Below are 21,788 nucleotides of genomic sequence, written 5' to 3' on the forward strand. Positions count from 1 at the left end.
ACTTTTTCTCCGAAATTGCTGATGTGATTGTGACCAAACTTGGCTAAAATGTTATTTGGTGTAGTAGAACTCAATTTTGTTTATGGCATCATCCTCTTCTATTTATAAGTAGGTCATTGTAGGATTTAAAGGGGAACCCAAATGCAAAAAAATAAATTCTGATAACCATTGAAAATCATTAATCTGAGTCTAATTTGAAGGGCATTTTAAAAAAAACATTTTTTGCCAACCAGAAAGTGTCGAAAATAGCCCTTGAGTGTTGACACACATGGAAACAGGAACAGTATTACATTGCATCTTCTCTCCTTCAGAGGGAAAATCAATTTAAAGATTAAGTTTGTCCGGATGTTCATGTGGGACGGTGGTCGGTATTGTGAGGGTGACGGTTGATGGGGGGGGGGGGGCTGGAGAGCATGGTGGAGCTAGGGGGTGGTCGTGGGTATTGTTAGCTAGAGTTTTAGAGCTCTTCAGATGTGTAGGGCAAGGTGGCGGCGATGCTAGCCAGCACATCTAGCGAGCTGAGATCAGTCGCTGGCAGACCAACACAGGTGTTTCATTCACCACTCAAATCGCCCGTGTCCATATGCTGGTAGCTCGGCAGAGATGGTGTTACAGATTCGTACGATGGTTGTTTCTTCCGCTTAATCATGGGGATAACATCCTCTTTCAATCATGGCAGATAACCACAAATCTAGCCTTATCTGTTGTTTCATAACAGTTCACACGTGATCTGGTATTGTATGAGTGTGCATGAGCATGTGTGTGTGCTTGATGTTGTTTTTTATTTTGTTTTTGTTGTTGTTGTGTTTCCGGGGAACCACCATAGGTGGTTATGTGGCCGGGTTGGATGTGAAGAAATGCGGGTTGTGTGGTTGTTGGAGTTTCCGTTGGGTGTTATACACAAAATAGGTGTTGTGCTGCTTTTGATCGAGTGTTGTTGTTGTTTGTTGCTCACCTTATCCAGCGGCTTGGACCATCCAGTTTTTGCGATTTGTATGAGAGGTATGTATATTTTGTGGATATGTCAAACGTCTCCCCATTGAGACCACCCTCTCGGCTCTTCACATGCCATCCTTCTAGTATCAATCTGTGCCGTGACACAGATTCAAGTATCAATCTAAATGACACAAGTTGACAGGTTGACTCTCTTGAGACTTGGTGCTCATGGTTGAGTCTTTGCTGTGAAATGCACTACTCAGCAGAGGAAACCAACAGGAACAGCTGAATTTATTCTCAAAATAATCAGAATCACTACTATTTAACTCAAGTGAAGCCCAATTAACTTGGTGTGTGATTTTGAAGGTGATTGGTTACACCTGAGCTAATTTACAATTGCTATTTAAGGGGGTGGACACTTATTCAACCAAGATATTCTACTTTTGTATTTTTAATTATTTTTCTGAAATTTGTAGGATTTGTTTTTCACTTGGAAGTTGTGGGTTATGATGTGTAAATAAAGGTGGAAAAATTCTGATTTAATGCATTTTAGTTACAGGCTATAAGGCAACAAAAGGTGAAAAATTTGAAAGGGGGTGTAGACTTTCTATGGGCACTGTGTGTATGCGTGTATGTATGTATATATATATATATATATATATATAATATATATACATATATATATATATATATATATATTGTATATATACACAAAGAATTAAGTTAAGCACCCCCCCCGTTTTTTTACAACCTCGCACATTACAAGTTTGTTGTCGTCAAAACAGTGTAATATACCCATGATATTGCTATATTTTCTGGAGAAGTGATATTATGGTCACATAAAAACATAACAATCATGCCGTTTTCAATATTTTATTCTGAATAATTTAAGGTGAAATTTTTTGGGAATTTTAGGCATATTTGCACCTCAATTTAAGTATGGAGCTATAGGTCCATCACGGACAGTGTGGATGACGTTTATGTTTTCTAACGTACAGTCATTGTTCTGAGAAGACCTCTAGCGATCTTTGCGTCAATAACGTGTGTAGGACCCACGTGATCGGATCACTGACTCAACCCTACGTCTCATAGACCCTGTAAGCCGTCGTATGCGTTGCTGTGGCAGGTTGTTCCATTCCCGATGTAATGCACGTTCCAATTCATCCAGATTGGCTATTGGAGGGACCATCTTCGCAATTTGTCGTCCCAACATGTCCCAAACGTGCTCGAGGGGGTTCAGGTCAGGACTGTACGCAGGCCAGGGGATGGTTGTCACAGCACCTTGCTCCAGCAAGGCTCGGACGCGTCTCGCACGGTGAGGCCTGGCGTTGTCATCCATGAAGATGGGTCTGCTGGCGAGGGTGTGGTCATCGAAGTGCGGGATTACGGTGGTATTCAGGATTTCCTCGGCATATCGCTCTCCGTTGAGGTTACCTCGCACAGTTATCAGGTCCAACTTACAGTCATGGGAGAAGCATCCCCAGACCATAATCGAGCCACCACCAAAGGGTACCGTTGGTTGAATGTTTTTAGGTGCATACGCGGTGTTTTTGTGGCGCCACACCCGAACACGCCCATCTGTCACGTACAGCAAGAACCGGCTTTCATCCGACCAATGAACTCGCCTCCAAGACCGGATGTTCCATCCACGTCGCGCTAGGCACCATGCCAAACGCTCCCTCTGATGTCGTTCGAGTAGCCTTGGACGCTTGATCACTCGTCCTGACCTTAAACCGGCCGATTTCAGGCGGTTCCTCACGGTACGGTGACATAGCCTTCTGTTGGGCAGCCAGTTGTCCTTCAGGAAATGGCTCGAGGCGAAGGGATATCGTCGCACCAGTCTCAAAAGCGCTCTATCTTGGCGGACTGTTGTCACGCGAGGTCTTCCAGACCTTGGGCGGTCCTTCACCGCATCCGTTTCCTGGTGTTTCTGCACCAACCGACTGATCACCGAATGGTGGTAACCAAACGTTCGAGCTACAGCTTTTCTGGACATTCCGGACTCGATCATGCCTATTATCCGCCATCGTTCTCCGTCCGACAACCGTCTACGAGCCACCATTACGAGAAAATGACCATGTAACCCCCACACGAGCTCAGGCGTGACTTGCAATAACCCGTGATGATAGTGCATTTACAGAAAATCACGACCACGTGGATGATAACACGTGCTGCACGAGCGATGGGCGTCACAGATGAGTGCACTCATCTGCATTTCATCAATGGATAATTGCTAATGTCATACCAATCATTATTTGATCTCACATACCTTAGAATATATGCCAATGTATACATATACACAAAGAATATATATTAGGGGGTGCTTACCTTAATTCGTTGTGTAGGGGTGCTTAACTTAATTCTTTGTGTATATATATACATACATATATATATATACACTACTGGTCAAAAGTTTTAGAACACCTCAATTTTTCCAGTTTTTATTGAAATTTACGCAGTTTAATGTCTCAATGTACTCTGAAATTAAGCATAGAACAAATAAACAATTGGAGATAAAAAGAAATCATAGAATCATTTTGTTTAACAATATTTCATTTTAATTTTTGACTCAAAGTAGCCACCTTTTGCAGATATAACCGCCGAACACACTCGTGGCATTCTTTCTCCAATGGAAATCAAATATTGTTCGGGAAGTTCTTCCCAACACTGTTGCAGACGTTCCCACAAATGTATTGCACTTGTAGGTTTCTTTGCTTTCACCCTTCTGTCCACTTCATCCCAAACCAGCTCGATGGGGTTTAAGTCTGGAGACTGTGCTGGCCATTCCATGATTTGAAGCCTACCGTCTTGTTCTTTTCCTCGAAGGTAGTTTTGACAGCCTGGAGGTGTGCTTAGGGTCATTATCTTGCTGTAGGATGAACCTTATTGAACCCCTGACCAACTAGGCGTATTCCAGAGGGTATTGCATGGCGCTGCAAAATGCTGTGGTAGCAATTTTGATTCAGGGTGCCAGTCACTCTGTGCATGTCGCCGACTCTGGATCCAGCAAAAGAGCCCCAGACCATCACGCTTCCTCCTCCATGTTTGACAGTTGGTGTCACACACTGAGGAACCATCGTTTCGCCTACTCGATGGCGTACAAAAACCCTGCATGATGAACCAAAGATCTCAAATTTTGATTCATCGGTCCATAAGACCTTCTTCCAGTCTTCAATAGTCCACTGGCGGTGCTTCATGGCCCAGGCAAGTCTCTTTTTCTTATTTTGCCATTTTAGCAATGGCTTTCTTACTGCCACTCGACCTGTCAAACCTGCAGCTCAAAGTCTTCTGTTCACAGTTGAAACTGAGACTTGCTTACTTCGACAAGTGTTAAGCTGTGCTTGAAGCTGTTGTCCTGTGAGCCGCCTATCACACAAGCTGTTGACTCTCAGAAACTTGTCTTCTGATTCTGTTGTGGCTTTCGGTCTGCCAGACCTCTTCTTGTCAGAGTTTCCTCCAGTTTCCAATATACTACTTCCTGCAGTGCAATATTGTCCAAATAATGCTTCAGATGGTGTAATAACAGTCTGTTCCAATACTGCTTTTATACAGACAGGGGGTTTGTAATCAAGTAATCAGCAGAGGTTGGGACACCTGTAGGAATTGTTTGCATCAACTTTCAAGGCTTAATTTACTTACATTGCTGCAGAACAGCTGTAAGTTGTTAACCCATTACTTGTTCCCTGAATAAGTCCTTTTTTTGCAATATAACTGTGCAATTTACATTATTTTCCCGTTTTTGCTAACCTAAACTTTTTTTTAACCTCGAGCAGTTTACTGCATACCTTTGTACCATTTTTTATTTTTTTTTTGTATACAAGATCGAGGCTCGTGAAATAGCTAACATTAATCACACAGAAAGACAAACCGACACATAAAACATATAACATGGGGAGCAGTAGACAAGATGGGGAGAGAGGGGGAAGGACACAAACACAACATTTGAGAGCAGGGACATCGAGAGATCTGTGGGAGGGACAGGGCTTTGGGGGGGAGGCATGGGAAGGGGGAGTTGGGAGAGGTATAAAACATATGAACACTGCCAAGACTTCCAGGAAAGAAGTTGGAATTTCAAACAAGGTGGATCTGGGGTGAATTAGTGGGGGTAGAAAATATCAAGGTTTTGGATGGGGGAAGATAAGAGATGGTGGTGAACAGCTGTTTTAAAGACCTGGAGGGAGGAGTGGGATTGAAGGGAGTGTGGGAGTTTGTTCCAGAGGCGGGAGAAAAGAGGAATGAAAGAGTGAAGGTGAGCAGAGAGCCGAGATTTCGGCAGTTTAACCATCAGAGGGTTGCTGGCAGATCTTGTGCGACCTGTAGGAATATTTGGGGGACAAAGCACAGAGAGAGCTGGGGGAGCAAGGCCGGAGAGGAGTCGGTAGAAGACAGAAAGACCACCTACCTGCCTGCGGTGAGTGAGTGAAAGGCCCTTGGAGTTAGCTTCATCGCGGGAGATTCCAATGATTCTGAAAGCTTTGGTTTCAACAGCGTGAAGACGAGCTAGGTGTGAGGCAGGAGCACCGGCCCATAGGGGAGAACAGTATTCCATTGAGCTGCGGATGAAAGCCTTGTATGTGGTGAGGAGCTCAGGTGTGCCTAGGAAGGACTCCACACGACGGAGGATGCCCAGTCGTCGATTGGCTTTGGAGGCCAGCTTGGAAATGTGGTTTTCCCAAGAAAGATCGTGGCAGATAGTGAGACCCAAAAGCTTGAGCGACAGAACTTATTGGAGAGGATTATTCAGAAAGTAGATGGGAGGGTTGTCCAGTCGGTCTTTTCGGAGAGACATCGTAAGAGTGTGAGATTTGTTAGGATTGAAAGACATGTTCCACTTGTTTGACCAGTCTGTGATTTTGTCCAGGACTTCAGAGAGTGAGGAGGCTGCAGACTGCCGATCTGAGGGAAGAGGAATGGAGCGGCAGAGAGTGGAGTCATCAGCAAAGAGAAAGAGAGAGGATTTTCCGGAGAGTCGGAGAGATCATTGATGAAGACCAGAAAAAGCACAGGGCTCAGAATTTCAGGTTATTCACTGGACATTAAACTGCGTAACTTTCAATAAAAACTGGAAAAATTGAGGTGTTCCACAACTTTTGACCGGTAGTGTATATAGATAGATATATATACTAATTACTAGCGAGGTACCCGTGCTACGCACTGGTGGGGAGCCTGAAGCAAACAAACAATGCGAAAACGGTGAATGAATGCTAAAGCATGAAACTAATAAATTCCACATTCCTGTGCCACCTTCAGCATTTATGAAACCTCCCACCTACCTTAGGATGTCTGCTGTGACCCCAAAACGCTTCAAAACTGTGGGAGTAGTACTGTATAAAATCAATGTGCCTTTAATCTGAAACCTCCTATATTTTTCGACCTAAACCTTCCACCTGAAGTCTTTGCGGACCTCGACTCAAAATCATTCAATTCAACTAAACCTGCCCAATTTGACATCAATAACCAAACAAATGTTTATACGAAAAACTAATTACGAATTAATTACGAATTAATTAATTACGAACGAAAAACGTACCCGTTTGAATGGTTCCGTACCCATTACCCAGTCAATGGCGAATCTGATTATGGCGATCCGCGAATGTCACGCTAGGAAAGTAGAAACCCTCACGGCATTCCGTCATTCACTTGAACTCAATATCTCTATTTTCATTCCAAACAGCATAACTCCATCACCAATTAAATAACATTAATAGAAAAAAATTAACTTTTACCAACACTCGTGACATAAACAAATATTTAAATCCGTGCTGACGTTACATTCGGATATGGAGGAGTTCTGCACGTTAGAAATTCAAAATCGTAACTGTATTCACTCAATTCCAAACGTCATTCCAATCATGAATTGATAATTTAACAAAATATTGAGAAAGATTGTGTTAAATGACGATTGTATTGAGATATTATCAAACCAGCTCATTATCGTCATGCGTTCACTTCCGGATTCGGGGCAGGTTCATATTGAGATAATTTCAAAATCATAATTTTATTGAGGAGTTTATGAAACCTTCTACCTACCTTAGAACATCCGCTGCGACCTCAAAGCATTCCACAGGAGGTTTGGCGGGGTAGCCCCAAAACTGAGTGAGTAGTTTGGGGACTGACAGACAGACAGACACTCCTGTTTTATAATATATTGTAGCGGACACGAAAGCTCACTGGCGCAAGGGCATCATTCCGCGCACCAAGTGGGCGGCGGCCACGCCCGAGGGGTAGGCGTGGCCGCGGGATATACACCGGGCGCGCAGCCCAGAACACTCCAGTGTTACAGTGGAGCTCTTGAATAAAGACTCTTACAACTTACCGCGTTGTCCGCTTCCTCCTTGCTTACAAGCAGCGCGCGTAACACCGCGCTTTATTGGTGACTCCGACGTTCTGGTCAGCCGTCACTGACCACCCGAACCCGCCACAGCCATGGCAACCAACGCGGTAGCGATAAAGCTCCCCGAGTTCTGGGAAGCTCAGGCGGAGATCTGGTTCCTGCAGGCCGAAGCCCAGTTCAGGCTTCGACGCATCACGGCGGACGAGACACGCTACTGCCACGTGGTCGCCTCCCTCGGGGCCGGCGCGGCCGCCCGCGTCGTGTCGGTCCTGAGGAACCCACCGGCCGACGACAGGTACGAGGCGATCAAGCGTCTCCTCCTCGCCACGTTCGGCCTCACGGTGGACGCACGGGCCGATCGCCTCTTGGACCTCCCCGAGCTCGGTGACACGCGACCGTTGGTCCGAATGGACCATATGCTGTCGCTCATGGGCGACGAAATCTCGAACGCTCTATTCCGGGCGTTATTTCGACGCCAGCTGCCGGCACGAGTACGCCTCGCGTTGGCCGGTTCCGCGACAACGGAACCCCGCGCGCTCGTGGCCGAGGCCGACAAGTTCTACGCGGCTTTGGACACGCAAGCGAGTTTCGGTGCGGCCGTAGCGGCTCCCGAGCCCGAAACTGCTGCGGGTGCCCACCCCTACTACGCGACGCACCGCGTAGCCACTGAACCTCCTGCGGGTGCCCACCCCTGCTCTGAGGCGCGCCTCGTGGTGGCTGCCATGCCCCGCCCACCGCCACCGCGGAAACCGCGGCCTCCGGCTTCGCCGCAAACCTGGTGCCATTTCCACGCTAGGTTCGGCCACGAGGCTCGGCAATGTCGCCCGCCGTGCTCATTCGGCAGGTAGGGAAACGCCCGGGCTGGCCCTCGGTAGTGGCACTGAGCGCCGGCCGATTAAACAGCCTCCTGTACATAACGGACACATTATCCGGACGTCGTTACCTGTGCGACACGGGAGCGCAGGTGAGTGTCGTTCCCGCCGGTACGTCCGACAAGCAGTCCGCGGGCCGGGGCCCCACGCTGCTTGCTGCCAACAGTACGCCCATTTGCACGTATGGAAAACGCTGCCTTTCTCTGCGGTTCGGAGGGCAGGTTTTCCGATGGTCGTTCGTGACTGCTGACGTGCCTATGGCACTGCTCGGCGCGGACTTCCTCTGTGCCAATGGCCTGTTGGTCGACGTCAAGCACAGAAGGCTTGTCCAGGCTGAGACGTTCAGCTCGCTCGCTTGCACGCTGCCCGCCTCGTTGAGCAGCTCACGGAGCGGCTCCTCGAGCGGCTCGCCGAGCGGCTTGCTGAGCGGTTCGGTTCCGGCCAGGTTCATCTGCACGCTTCCGGCAGCGGACGAATTCACCCGCCTCCTCGCCCGTTTCCCGGCCCTCACAAGGCCCACCTTCTCGGCGGGGACCGTCAAGCACGGGGTGGAACATCACATCCCCACCGCCGGGCCACCGGTCTACGCCCGGGCACGCCACCTCGAGCCGACGAAGCTCGCGGTTGCTAAAGTGGAGTTTGCTACGCTGGAGCGGCTCGGCATCGTGCGGCGCTCCGAGAGCGCTTGGGCGTCGCCGCTCCACATCGTGCCCAAGCCCGGCGGGGGATGGCGACCGTGCGGGGACTACCGCCGTCTCAACGACGCCACCACCCCCGACCGCTACCCCGTCCCCCATATTCAGGACTTTTCCGCCCGCTTGGCGAATATGTCCTTCTTCTCGAAGGTGGACCTCATACACGGTTACCACCAGGTCCCCGTCAGGCCGGAGGACATCCCGAAGACGGCTGTCATCACGCCGTTCGGTCTTTTCGAATTTCTTTGGATGCCCTTCGGTTTGAAGAATACGGCTCAGGCGTTCCAGCGCCTCATGGACAGCGTCTTGCACGACTTGGATTTCGTCTACGTCTATCTGGATGACATCCTCATCGCAAGCGCGTCCCGCAAAGGGCACCTACACCATCTCCGCACACTCTTCGAACATCTGGGCCAGCACGGCCTGATCGTGAACCCCGCCAAGTGCCGGTTCGGTGTCGCTGAAATCGACTTTTTGGGGTACCGCGTCACCAGGCACGGGGCCGTCCCCCTACCGGCCAAGGTGGAGGCGGTGAAGGGGTTTCCGCGCCCCCGCACGATCAGGGGGCTCCAGGAGTTCCTGGGCATGGTAAACTTTTACCACCATTTCCCGCCCCGCATAGCCCAGCTCCTGCACCCCTTGCACGAGACCCTCCGAGGGACGCCGGCCAAAGGTGACGTCACCTGGACCGAGCAGATGGACGCGGCGTTCGTGGGCGCGAAACTCGCCTTGGCTAACGCCACCATGCTCGCGCACCCGGCACCCGATGCACCGATCGCCCTCACCACCGACGCCTCGGACTACGCGGTGGGCGCGGTGCACGAGCAATGGGTGCGTGGAGCTTGGCAACCGCTGGCGTTCTTCAGCCGGCAGCTTCGCCCGCCCGAACGCCGGTACAGTACCTTCGACCGCGAGTTGCTCGGGCTCCACCTGGCGGTCAGGCACTTCCGCCATCTGCTCGAGGGCCGTGCGTTCACGGCCTTCGTCGACCACAAGCCACTGGTGTTCGCGATGGGCAAGGTCACCGAGCCGTGGTCGGCCCGGCAGCAGCGTCACCTCTTGGCCGTGTCCGAATACACGACGGACATCCGGCACGTCACGGGGAAGGACAACCCGGTGGCGGATTGCCTTTCCCGGTCCGTTGCCCACGCGGTCCACCTCGGCATCGACTATGCCCGGATGGCGGTGGACCAGGTCGCCGACCCCGACGTCCAGGCCTTGCGGACCGCCGTTACGGGCCTCCATGTCACCGAGGTGCCGTTCAACGGCGCGGGCACGGCCCTCTGGTGCGACGTCTCACTCGGGTGGCCTCGCCCCATCGTGCCCGCGGGCTGGCAGCGCCGGATTTTCGACTCCATCCACGGCCTGTCCCACCCGGGCACGAGGGCCTCCCAGAGGTTGATCGCCGACAAGTTTGTCTGGCATGGCCTCCGGAAGGCCGTCCGCGGCTGGGCCAGGACGTGCCTCGCGTGCCAGCGCGCGAAGGTGCACCGACACACCCAGGCCCCATTGGCCCCGTTTGCGGTGCCGGAACGTCGGTTTGACCACGTTCACGTGGACGTGGACCTGGTGGGACCTCTGCCCCCCTCGCGGGGTTTCACCCACGTCCTGACCATGATGGACCGCACCACCCGGTGGCCGGAGGCCGTGCCTTTGGCGTCAACGACGGCGGCGGACGTCGCGCAGGCGTTCATCGCCACCTGGGTCGCCCGGTTCGGCGCCCCCTCGGACATCTCGTCCGACAGCGGCCCCCAGTTCACCTCGGAGCTCTGGGGGGCGGTCGCGCGGGGGCTCGGGGTCCAGCTGCACCGCACCTCGGCCTACCACCCCCAGGCTAACGGCCTGTGTGAGCGGTTCCACCGCTCGTTGAAGGCCGCGCTCCGGGCGACCCTCCGCGATGGCGGCTGGGTCGACAGGCTCCCCTGGGTGCTGCTGGGCCTCCGGATGGCGCCCAAGGACGACATGCGCGCATCCGCGGCGGAGTTGGTCTTCGGGCAACTGCTGCGGGTGCCGGGCGAGTTCCTCCCCGACTCCACGGCACCATGTGTTACATATTTATGTGAATGTATGTGAATTACTATTCAGGGCTTTGCTTATCAATGTGTAGTCGATTAAAGGTTGTTGTGATTAAAGGGTCAGGAGCCCTTCTGAGAAAAAGGAGACCGGAAACGGAAGAAGAAAAGACACGAGGTCCTGGAGACGCGACGATTCTTCTTCTTCCTGGCCGAGCTCAGACGCGAGCGGTATCGATTGAGCAACGTAAGAGAATCGGCGTTAAAAAGCCCGTCTGGCGAGAGGAGTTACCGGGACGTGTAACTACCCTTTGACACGTCAAGTCACTGTGGGTTCGTGCACGGAACCAAGCAGTTGGCACAGTTCGCCTCGCCGTCTACAAGGCCGCGTACGGGTCGCACCTTGGGCCGCGCGTGCTGGGCAAGCCGCGTGTTGCTTTGCCTGCTTGACATTACCCGCTTTGCTTGGCCAGGAGGTGCGCGCTGCAGCCGTTGTTCCCGGTACGGGACGTGCCCGGTGAAAGCACGTCAGGAAGGGTCCGTTCAACCACCCACGTGCGGAGATCGAACTACAGGAGTACGGAGACATTGTGAGAGACATTGACCACGGAGGGAGTCGGGAGTGGGGCTCACGTGAGGAATGTATAAGATGGCCATCTTAGAGTTAATGTAGATGAGTTTACATCTTTGTACTATTGATTGCTGATTGTTGATGGTTGATTGCTCGGGGAATATATTGTAACGATTTTGAGAAGTGTGTAACGATTTTGAGAAGTGTGTAACGAATTTGAGAAGTGTAACGGTTTTTGAGAAGTGTAACAATTTTGGAGGAAGTGTAACGAATGTGAAAACGTTACAATGTGAACGTTACAAAAGGTACGGTAACACCCTGTTAATGTAAATAATGGTCGCAGTCAGCGCCCTAGTTAATTGCATGAAATATACACGCAGGTCACGATATATCTTTTAAATAGTGTATTTCCTTATTCCATGTAGGCTAAGTATGTGTTTTCCCACTAGATTGACTTTGCATTGTATCAAACAAAATAAGCGTAGGCCCTTCCAATTTCCCCAAAACCTCCCTTCCAATTTCCTTCCGCATTTTGGCTGGTTTTCTTCAAACCACCATTGGCCACGAGGTAAGGTTGGGGAAGAAAGGCGTGTCTCCACCTCGTCATAAGAGGGAAGGAGTGAACCAGCCCTAACAGCCAATCAACACCGCGGTGAGTGACCCGGTAGGCGTGCCCTCGGAGTCGGCGGCTTGATTTCGCTCGAGGTGATAAAAGGGACTGCAAGGGACTGCTTTACGAGATGAGCTGGAGATGACCCTGGGAGAGGAGCAAAGAGGCTGCACCAAAGAGAGGCGGTGAGATGCGAAACGCTCCAAGCAAAAGAGGAGAGGTACTCGGCAAGGAGACCAGCTTTGGAGAGACGCGCTGAAAGGAGGGAGACGGCCCCACCCCAGAAGAGGAGCAGGTGTGCCGAACCAGCGCGTGCCGTCGACCACAGCGGATACACGACAAGGGTTTCCCGCCAAAACCGCGAGGAATTGCGAACGGCGGCCTCCCGACCTTGCCTCCATCTCAAGCCTTACCTGCCTGCATTATCCCCTGTGTAAGTGTGAACGTCCTGTCCTGCTCGTTTGTCTTGGGGCTAAGTAAAAATGAATAGTGTAAGTTAAGGATTCGCTGTGTTACTGCTTCTTCCATCCATTGCTTGTGTGTGTATAATAAAACCTGTTCTTCCTCCATATTCTTCTTCTTCTTCTTTTTCATTCTCTTTCGGTCGCTTTAGAGATTTCCCGATTGAATATCTGTGGGGCGATCGGGTCAACGTCGGGTGGAATCGGGTTTTAATCGGGGAGGAACTGTTCGGACGCGGTTAAATACACCACCGCTCGGTCAATATAACATCTAAAAGCCGCGTCTGTAACAATTGGTGTCGAGGAGTTGGATTCGGACCTGGGACTAAATTTGTTAGGCCCAAATTTTGGAACACCAATTGTACTATTAGAGTAACAATTGGTGTCGAGGAGGGAGATCGGACCCGAAGCGCGCTTAACGCGCTCAAAATTACAAGCTGCCGAAATTTATTTTGTTTTATAAAGCAAAACCCGAATTTTGAGATCGCGCCATGGACAATCAAGGCGATCGGATGTCGGTGGGAGAGATAGACAGGGTGGAATCGACCCAGGACCTCGGGGAAATGTATGTGGAGGAAAGGGTGGAGGAGAGTAAAGAAGGTGTGGTTGAGGGGGTATCAGGCGCACGAAATGGCGTCCTCGCGCACGTGGGTGTAGCGGCACCAAATTTAGCCGCGGCCGTGGTCGCGGTAGCCGAACCCGAGATGCCAATGAATTGGAACCTGTTTATGAAACAGATGATGGCCTTTATGGTAAAAACAGACGATAATTTCAAAGGGATGGAAAACAGGATGGGAAACCAAATGGGGGTAATGAGGGACGAAGCGAGGGGTACCGGTGAGAAGGTAGACAAAAATTTTGAGGGGTTAGACAACGGGATAAAAGAGGTAAAGAATGGGTTAACGGGGGTGGAAAACAGAATGGCTGCCCAGGAGAATCAGTTAGAGGGGGTGAAAAATGGGTTAATGGGGTTAGAAAATAGGATGGAGGACAAATTGCGGGAAATAGGGGAACAATCTGCCAGGGAAATCAAACAAATGGGAGAGCAAATAGAGGAGGTGAAAATCGGGGTAGAAACCAAACTGGATGCTCAGAGGGATGAATTGGGACAGATGAGGGTGGCATCTACAAAAGAGATGGAGGAAATACGACGAGGAGTAAGTGAGGAGGTTTCGGGGCTGCGCGAGGAGGTAAAGCGAGGGGAGAAGCGTATGGAGAAAGAGGTGAGAAATAATACGGCTAAGTTACAAGGGGGAATAGAAGATCTGACGGAGGAGGTGGAGCAGCTGACAGAGGGACAAACTAAGTTAGTGGAGCAGGTTCAAAAGAACACTGCGGTACTAGGAGGGTTAAAGGCGACACAAAAAGAAATTAAAAACGAATTAATAGCGACACAGAGGCAATGTCAGATGGTACGTGAGGAACTGACAATGAGGGTGGAGGAGGTGACAGAGATAATGGAGACAAAGGACCGGCAGGTGAGGAAGCACATAGAGACGGTCACGGTAGCCTTAGAGGACGAACTTGAAGAGACGCACCGAGAAATAAAAGAGGTTAAACAAAAATTAGAGGAAGTGGAGGAAGAGGTGAGTGAAATTAAGAAGGGACGGACAGAAACTAAAAGAGAAATCCAGGAGGAGGTAATGGAATATGTGCAAGGTCGGTGCTCAACTCATAATGTGATGCTCACTAACCAAATAAAGAGTTTGCAGGTGGCAAAGGAGGTGCGGAGACGAAGTACGGAGGTGAGTGGCAATGTATATGATGTGAGGAAAGCTTCAGTCGGCTTGGGGGTTGCTTTGGATCCGGGTGTTCGTGAAAGGCCGTTGGTGAAGTGTGTGACAGGTCAGGTGTGCGAAAAAAGAGGTGTGCGAGAATGTCCGACCATGGGGTGTGTGAGGAAAAAGTGCACGCCGAGGAGTGAGTGTGCCGTCAGGAGTGAGCCGGTCGAAGCGCGTGTGCGAGGGGGTACATGGAAGCGCGGTGTGGTGAGTGTTACGGAGGGAGTAACGAGAGAGTGTACACCTGTGGTGAGTGTTACAGAGGATGTAACGAGAAAGGGTACGTCTGTGGTGAGTGTTACAGAGGATGTAACGGGAGGGTGTGCGCGAGAAAGGTGTGTAACGGACGGGTGCATGAGGAAAGAGTGTGCCGTCGAGAGTAAGGGTGAGTGCGCTGTCAAGAGTGGAGGTGAGAGTAGTGAGAGTGACAAGGAGAGTGAGTTGGTTGTGACAGGTGAGCGAGGATGTACACCTGGGATGGAAGGATGCACACCTGGAATGGTAGAGCGTGAGTGGGAAGGCACATTTGAGTTGGTGGTGAGGCACGTGGTTGGGTGTGCGAATGAGAGCACACCTGTGATTGTCACAGAGGAAGTGACCGAGGAGGGGGCGCGAAGAGGTGTGTTGGTGAGGTGTGCGACCAACGAATGTGTGCCAAAGTGTTCAGTGGTCAGGTGTGTGACCAAGTCGGCGAACGGAATGAGTGTACCGAGGTGTGTAAGGAAAGGTACGAGGAGAATGGGAACAGCTGCATGTATGAGCAAGAAAGGGGTAGCGTATGCATGTAAGCGTCCAGGTGAAGCGTCGACGGTAACCAGGTTAGAGGTTAGGGCGACTTATAGCCGAATCGGGCCCTCGGTGCGTGCCGGGCTTCGCGTGCCGCGAGAACCAGCGGGGATCCGAGCCACGGCGGGTTCGAAAGGACCGCCGTGCGCGATCCACGCTGGGCCTCGCGTGGAACGGCCGCGGCCGGGCTCCACTAGGCGGAGCGGGCAGGCCGATAGGAAGGGTCGTTATGGCGACCACGTTTTGTTGAGACGTGCCGGCAGGTCGAGATCGGGACATTGGATGGCTCCACGCCGAGGTGATGCGTGGGATCTCGGCCCGGGTAAGCCCCCGCCCCTGCCCCGAATGCGGGACGCATCCAGCCGCCAGCACAAAAGAATCCGCGTTCACTGCTCGGCTGTACGAAGCCGGGCTGTAGATGTGAATTGTGAATTGGCGCACCGAGAGGATGTAATAAGTAGACGGATGATGATGGTAGTGATTTGAAACGAAATTTAGAAAAGTGGGTAGAATTGGCAGTAAATGAAATTTTTTTGAATTGGTTGGAATCTGGACGAACAAAATTGATAGAGAGACCCCCGATGTGGTGGGATGGCAAATCCACCATCCCTCACAGGTGGGGCAAATGCGCAATAGCTTATGGGGTGTATGGCAGTGAAAACTAGCCCGGGTGGGTTAGGTTATATTGTAGGGATCTAGCGAAGATGACATTAGGTGACGTTAAGTTAGTTAGTGACTGATACCTGTAGTGGGGACGCAGGTAGATTAGTGTGGATTATAATGACGTGGGAGCGCAATAGTTTAAAGGGACGACTGGGAAGCGCAAGTTTCAGAGGGGAGTAGTTAGCTGAGATGATGCCGTGTGTGTGAGGATTGAACAGGTGAGAATGGAACAGGTGTGATTGCACAGGTGTGCAACTGAACAGGTGAATGGAGCAGTGTATGAGGGAGTAGTGGTGATTGCGTGTTGTGCTGACCAAATGGTCCAGGAAGAAAGGAGGGTGCAGGTGGCACCAGGTATGATTGCACAGGTGTGCAACGACAGGTGAATGGAGGACAGGTGTGTGGAATAAATGGTTGTATGGAATAAATGGTATGGAGTAGTGGAATGGATGGTCGTGGAGTGAGAATGGTGGAAATTGTGGAGTGGAGTGGATGGTGCGAAGGTGTGAATGGGGGAAGAGTGGACCCCCATCACGGATACCCGGGGCGGGTAGTGTAAGTGTTAGGTAGAGGGTACAGGTAAATTGTGGTTGGATATTGGCATCTGTGGTGCGGGTGACAGAATGGTATGTGGATGGGTGCGTTGGTGTTGTGGAATTGGCTGGGCGTGTAGCCTGTTAGTGTGTGTAGTTGGTTTGGGCACTCCACCACTGTGAGGATGTCGGCCAGGTGAGGCCGCAGGTGGGCTCTGGGAGCCGGTAGTAGTTGTTGTGGATGGGGCCAGAGGATCCGGAGGACGGACCCGGGTAGCCCAGTGCCAGAGGGCACCATGGGGTGACAGAGCCAGGAGAGGGGCTGTCCCCAGTAGTTAGGTTAGGGTGAGGAGCTAGGTAAGCTCGGGTGGCAACTACAGTGGTGGAGGTGTGCAGGTGGGTAGACCTGTTGGGAGAGGTACACGTCGCAGCCCAGAAATTGTGCTAGAGCACCGGGAGATGAATCGGGGGAGTGAGACCCCAAATTGAGAAGCACCACAGTTAGTCAATGGGAATTGGTTATTAGAACCCATAGTGTAAGTTAGCCAATGGATTGGCAGGGAAAGACCCCGGGTAGTGTAAAGTGTGTTAAAGTCATTTAGAGGATAGTTAGGATGAAGGATCTCCTCGCACCATCTGCATCCACTCACCTGAGGTGACAGGTACTCCACACCATGCCATGTTTTGATTATTTTTTATGATGCAAATGTTTGGATTGTGAGACGCATCATGACGTGGGTGTGACATTGTGCGTAATTCCATCTCTCCCTCCTTATGAGGATTGATGATGAATTGGTGATGGCAAATTTTGAAGTAAAGGGATTGTGGAGACGAATTTGGTATAGGGGAAATATGGGGAAGACGTGACAGTAGTGACGAATTTGTAAATGGGTAGATTTTTGTACATATGGGGTGAGAACAAGGGTAGGGTAGGTGACAGGGGGGGTGACGTACGGTAGGGACGAGCTTTCTCACTTCGGCCTCCGTACGCATTTCACCTTGCATTGCCTTATTGACGTGTACCCTTGTGACCTTATCCCTCGCTCAATTGTCTTTCTTTTGTCTCCCACATGACCTGTGCGCCATTGGGTGCCGATGGGAGCGTGCGTGAGGTGGCCATTGTGCGCCCGAGATTCCCAGAACCAGCATGCATTGCGTTGATGTACCATTGTATGGACCGCTGTTCTGCGGCCAAGTACCACTTGATGGACCCCAGGTTCTGGGGCAGGGCACCTCTGTTGGAAACCGGCCATAGTGGCCAGGGAATCTTGCTTGCGGACCTCGGTAAGGTGGCACCTATGCCAAACAGGTGGACCACCCTTAGTTGGCCCCTGAGGCCCTAAATAAAAATGGACACAAGTTGTGCTTTTTATTATTTCCAACTAGGCCGCATGAAGCCAGAAGACGTCGGAAAGAACATCGGCCCAGCAGAGAAAGAGAAGACCACCACCAGTTGTTTTGTTGTGTTTATTATGAGCCATGGTGACTGCGCACTGGATGGTGCTTTTGTGGTGCTTTGTGGTGTTTGGTGCTTTTGGGTGCTTTGGTGGTATTGGTACTGGTGCATCGATGCAATGCGTGCTGTCTCCTCCCTCCCAACAGGAATTTCTTTCTCTTGTTCCCTAAAAAGAAAAAAAACAAAAAAACACAGGTCCTGGGTTGCGTTGTAAATAAGAAATCACGTCATTGTAAATAATGCTCCCCACCGTAAATGTATAGTTTGAGAATAATTCCGTAATTCGGTTAGCTGTGGGCTTGAGTCTGTTAGACAGGATGCAATGCAATAGGGGGACATACTTATTTGTGTTTTAAAATTGTCACACTCAGGGTCAGGTTAATTGTAGAGGGAATTACACCTACGTGTCACACTAAGTTAAAGTTTAATAGGCCCGAGAACGGACCTGAAGAAAGGGGGGTGCAGTGTAACGATTTTGAGAAGTGTGTAACGATTTTGAGAAGTGTGTAACGAATTTGAGAAGTGTAACGGTTTTTGAGAAGTGTAACAATTTTGGAGGAAGTGTAACGAATGTGAAAACGTTACAATGTGAACGTTACAAAAGGTACGGTAACACCCTGTTAATGTAAATAATGGTCGCAGTCAGCGCCCTAGTTAATTGCATGAAATATACACGCAGGTCACGATATATCTTTTAAATAGTGTATTTCCTTATTCCATGTAGGCTAAGTATGTGTTTTCCCACTAGATTGACTTTGCATTGTATCAAACAAAATAAGCGTAGGCCCTTCCAATTTCCCCAAAACCTCCCTTCCAATTTCCTTCCGCATTTTGGCTGGTTTTCTTCAAACCACCATTGGCCACGAGGTAAGGTTGGGGAAGAAAGGCGTGTCTCCACCTCGTCATAAGAGGGAAGGAGTGAACCAGCCCTAACAGCCAATCAACACCGCGGTGAGTGACCCGGTAGGCGTGCCCTCGGAGTCGGCGGCTTGATTTCGCTCGAGGTGATAAAAGGGACTGCAAGGGACTGCTTTACGAGATGAGCTGGAGATGACCCTGGGAGAGGAGCAAAGAGGCTGCACCAAAGAGAGGCGGTGAGATGCGAAACGCTCCAAGCAAAAGAGGAGAGGTACTCGGCAAGGAGACCAGCTTTGGAGAGACGCGCTGAAAGGAGGGAGACGGCCCCACCCCAGAAGAGGAGCAGGTGTGCCGAACCAGCGCGTGCCGTCGACCACAGCGGATACACGACAAGGGTTTCCCGCCAAAACCGCGAGGAATTGCGAACGGCGGCCTCCCGACCTTGCCTCCATCTCAAGCCTTACCTGCCTGCATTATCCCCTGTGTAAGTGTGAACGTCCTGTCCTGCTCGTTTGTCTTGGGGCTAAGTAAAAATGAATAGTGTAAGTTAAGGATTCGCTGTGTTACTGCTTCTTCCATCCATTGCTTGTGTGTGTATAATAAAACCTGTTCTTCCTCCATATTCTTCTTCTTCTTCTTTTTCATTCTCTTTCGGTCGCTTTAGAGATTTCCCGATTGAATATCTGTGGGGCGATCGGGTCAACGTCGGGTGGAATCGGGTTTTAATCGGGGAGGAACTGTTCGGACGCGGTTAAATACACCACCGCTCGGTCAATATAACATCTAAAAGCCGCGTCTGTAACAATATCATTGATTATTCCGGATCCTTGGTGTGGGGTTTTTTCCTTGGTTGGAATTCATATTGATTGCGTTACGAAAGCGCATACATAATAAATCTTTCTGGCGGAGTTCCTCTCACGGTCCGGGGGTCACCGAGACCAGGTAGTCACCGGGAGGACCACGTAACACATGGTCCGCGGCGCAGGAGCGCTCCGCGCTGCAGGAGACCGCCCAGAGGTTCACCCCGGTGCCCACGGCGCACCACGGGCACCCACCTACGCACGTCGCCCCGGAGCTTCGCAGGGCGGAGTACGTCTTCGTCCGGCACGACGCCCACCGGACACCACTGCGGCCCCCGTACGATGGGCCTTTCCGCGTGCTGGAGACCGGGGTGAAACATTTGACCTTGGACATCGGCGGCACTCCTGACCGGGTCTCCATAGACCGCCTCAAGCCGGCCCACCTCGACGTGGACCACCCACCGCCGGTGGCTCAGCCCCCGCGTCGGGGCCGCCCCCCGGCGGGCGGACCCCCAGCACCGCCCGGCCCCGCCGGCACGCCGCCCTCCGAGCCTGCACCCATCCCGGGTGCAGCCGGAGGCATCCCAGCTGGCATCCCTGCACCCCGGACGCCGCCAGTCGCCAGAGGGCGCTTCGGCCAGGTCATCCGTTTGCCCCGCAAACTGGCCCTCCAGGTGCGCGGGAATTCTGGGGGGGGGGGGGCGCGTGTGGCGGACACGAAAGCTCACTGGCGCGAGGCATCATTCCGCGCACCAAGTGGGCGGCGGCCACGCCCCAGGGGTAGGCGTGGCCGCGGGATATACACCGGGCGCGCAGCCCGGAACGCACCAGTGTTACAGTGGAGCTCTTGAATAAAGACTCTTACAACTTACCGCGTTGTCCGCTTCCTCCTTGCTTACAAGCAGCGCGCGTAACACCGCGCTTTAATATATATAATATATATATATATATATATATATATATATATATATATATATATATATATATATATATATATATATATATATATACATATATAAATTTAGAAAAGGCTCTTCTGGCTAAAAATTGCATCAGCTATACCTATTAGGCATGAGCTTAGCAGAGCTACAACTCCCTACATCTCCATATTATTGAACTGCAGCCAATACCGGGAAGAACATTAAATTCTCAATTCCTTCTCTGGGATGGACTGGTCCATAGAATTGAGAATTAAATTATCTTCATGAATGAGGTACTTCTCTTTGGGTCACCAACTTCAGACATTTACAAGATGAGCACCTGTATGAAAACCTTGCAATCCTTTGTGCATCGTATGTGAGGATATAATTGGTGAATGCCATTTTTGTAGTGGTGGCAGCAACTTTAGTTCCTCTTTGTTATCCAGTATTGTGGCCATATAAATGTTACATGGAGTGATGTCCACAATGTGTGACGTCATTGTTTCCATTATACAAGCTGGAATGGCTTTATTTCTTTTTTCACATGGAATCTTCATTTGCAGAAATCACAATTACCATGTTCTATGCTAATGCCCCACAATATTTCGAACCATTATGACTTCCTTGCCTTCCTGATTTTTAACTCTCCTGGAACGAAGTTCAGGGGGGCTTATGCGATGGCGCGTGTCGTCCGTCCGTAAACATTTGAAAATTCTTCTCCAAAACCGCTGATGGGATTGTGACCAAACTTGGCACAAATTATATTTGTTGTGTTGTGACTAAGGTTTGTTCATGGCATTTAAAAAATCGGGGTCTAAGGAAGTCTACCGGGGATCAAAGTGCATCCAGGTTTGACCCCCAAAATAGGAATTTGCTTTTTCCTCTGAAAATTGGGGTCTGAGGAGGTGTACAGGGTTGGGAGTGGGGGGGTTGCCCCCAAAATAGGTATTTTTTGGTTTGTTTGTTTAAAGTCTTATGATTATGTTCGTATGATTCTACATGCTGCCCTGTCTTCTAGCAACCATTGAAATTGGTTTAAAATACCTTTAGTCAGTGCAGTATAGTTTATACTACCAGGTGAGCGCTGGGGGTATTGCCCCTATGTTTCCGAATCTGATGGATGCATGGCTCATCTTTGAAGATGTCCACTGTATGCTCAGCCACAATTATTCAGTGGCCAGGAAATCTGATATCGCAAATGTAGATGAGAATAATGTTCACATTTGGTAAAAAAAAAAGTTAACAAGGACATTTTATAGGAGGTATAATTGAGAAGGCATGGGGATGGGAGGGTTGTTGGAAGCTATATATATATATATATATATATATATATGCAAGGTCAGGGCAGATAAGAACATTGACATCATGCCCTAAGTAAACAGAACTTTGCAGCTTTGGACTTTTGGTGTCCTCATCTGAGTACACAGCTCATGATGCTGGGATCCGAGGTTGAAATCCCACATACTTTGTTGATTTGTTCATTGTATCCTAAAATCCTTG

Source organism: Myxine glutinosa, chromosome 2 (genome assembly GCF_964187855.1).
Source record: "Myxine glutinosa chromosome 2, kmMyxGlut1.1, whole genome shotgun sequence".
Lineage (NCBI taxonomy): Eukaryota > Metazoa > Chordata > Myxini > Myxiniformes > Myxinidae > Myxine > Myxine glutinosa.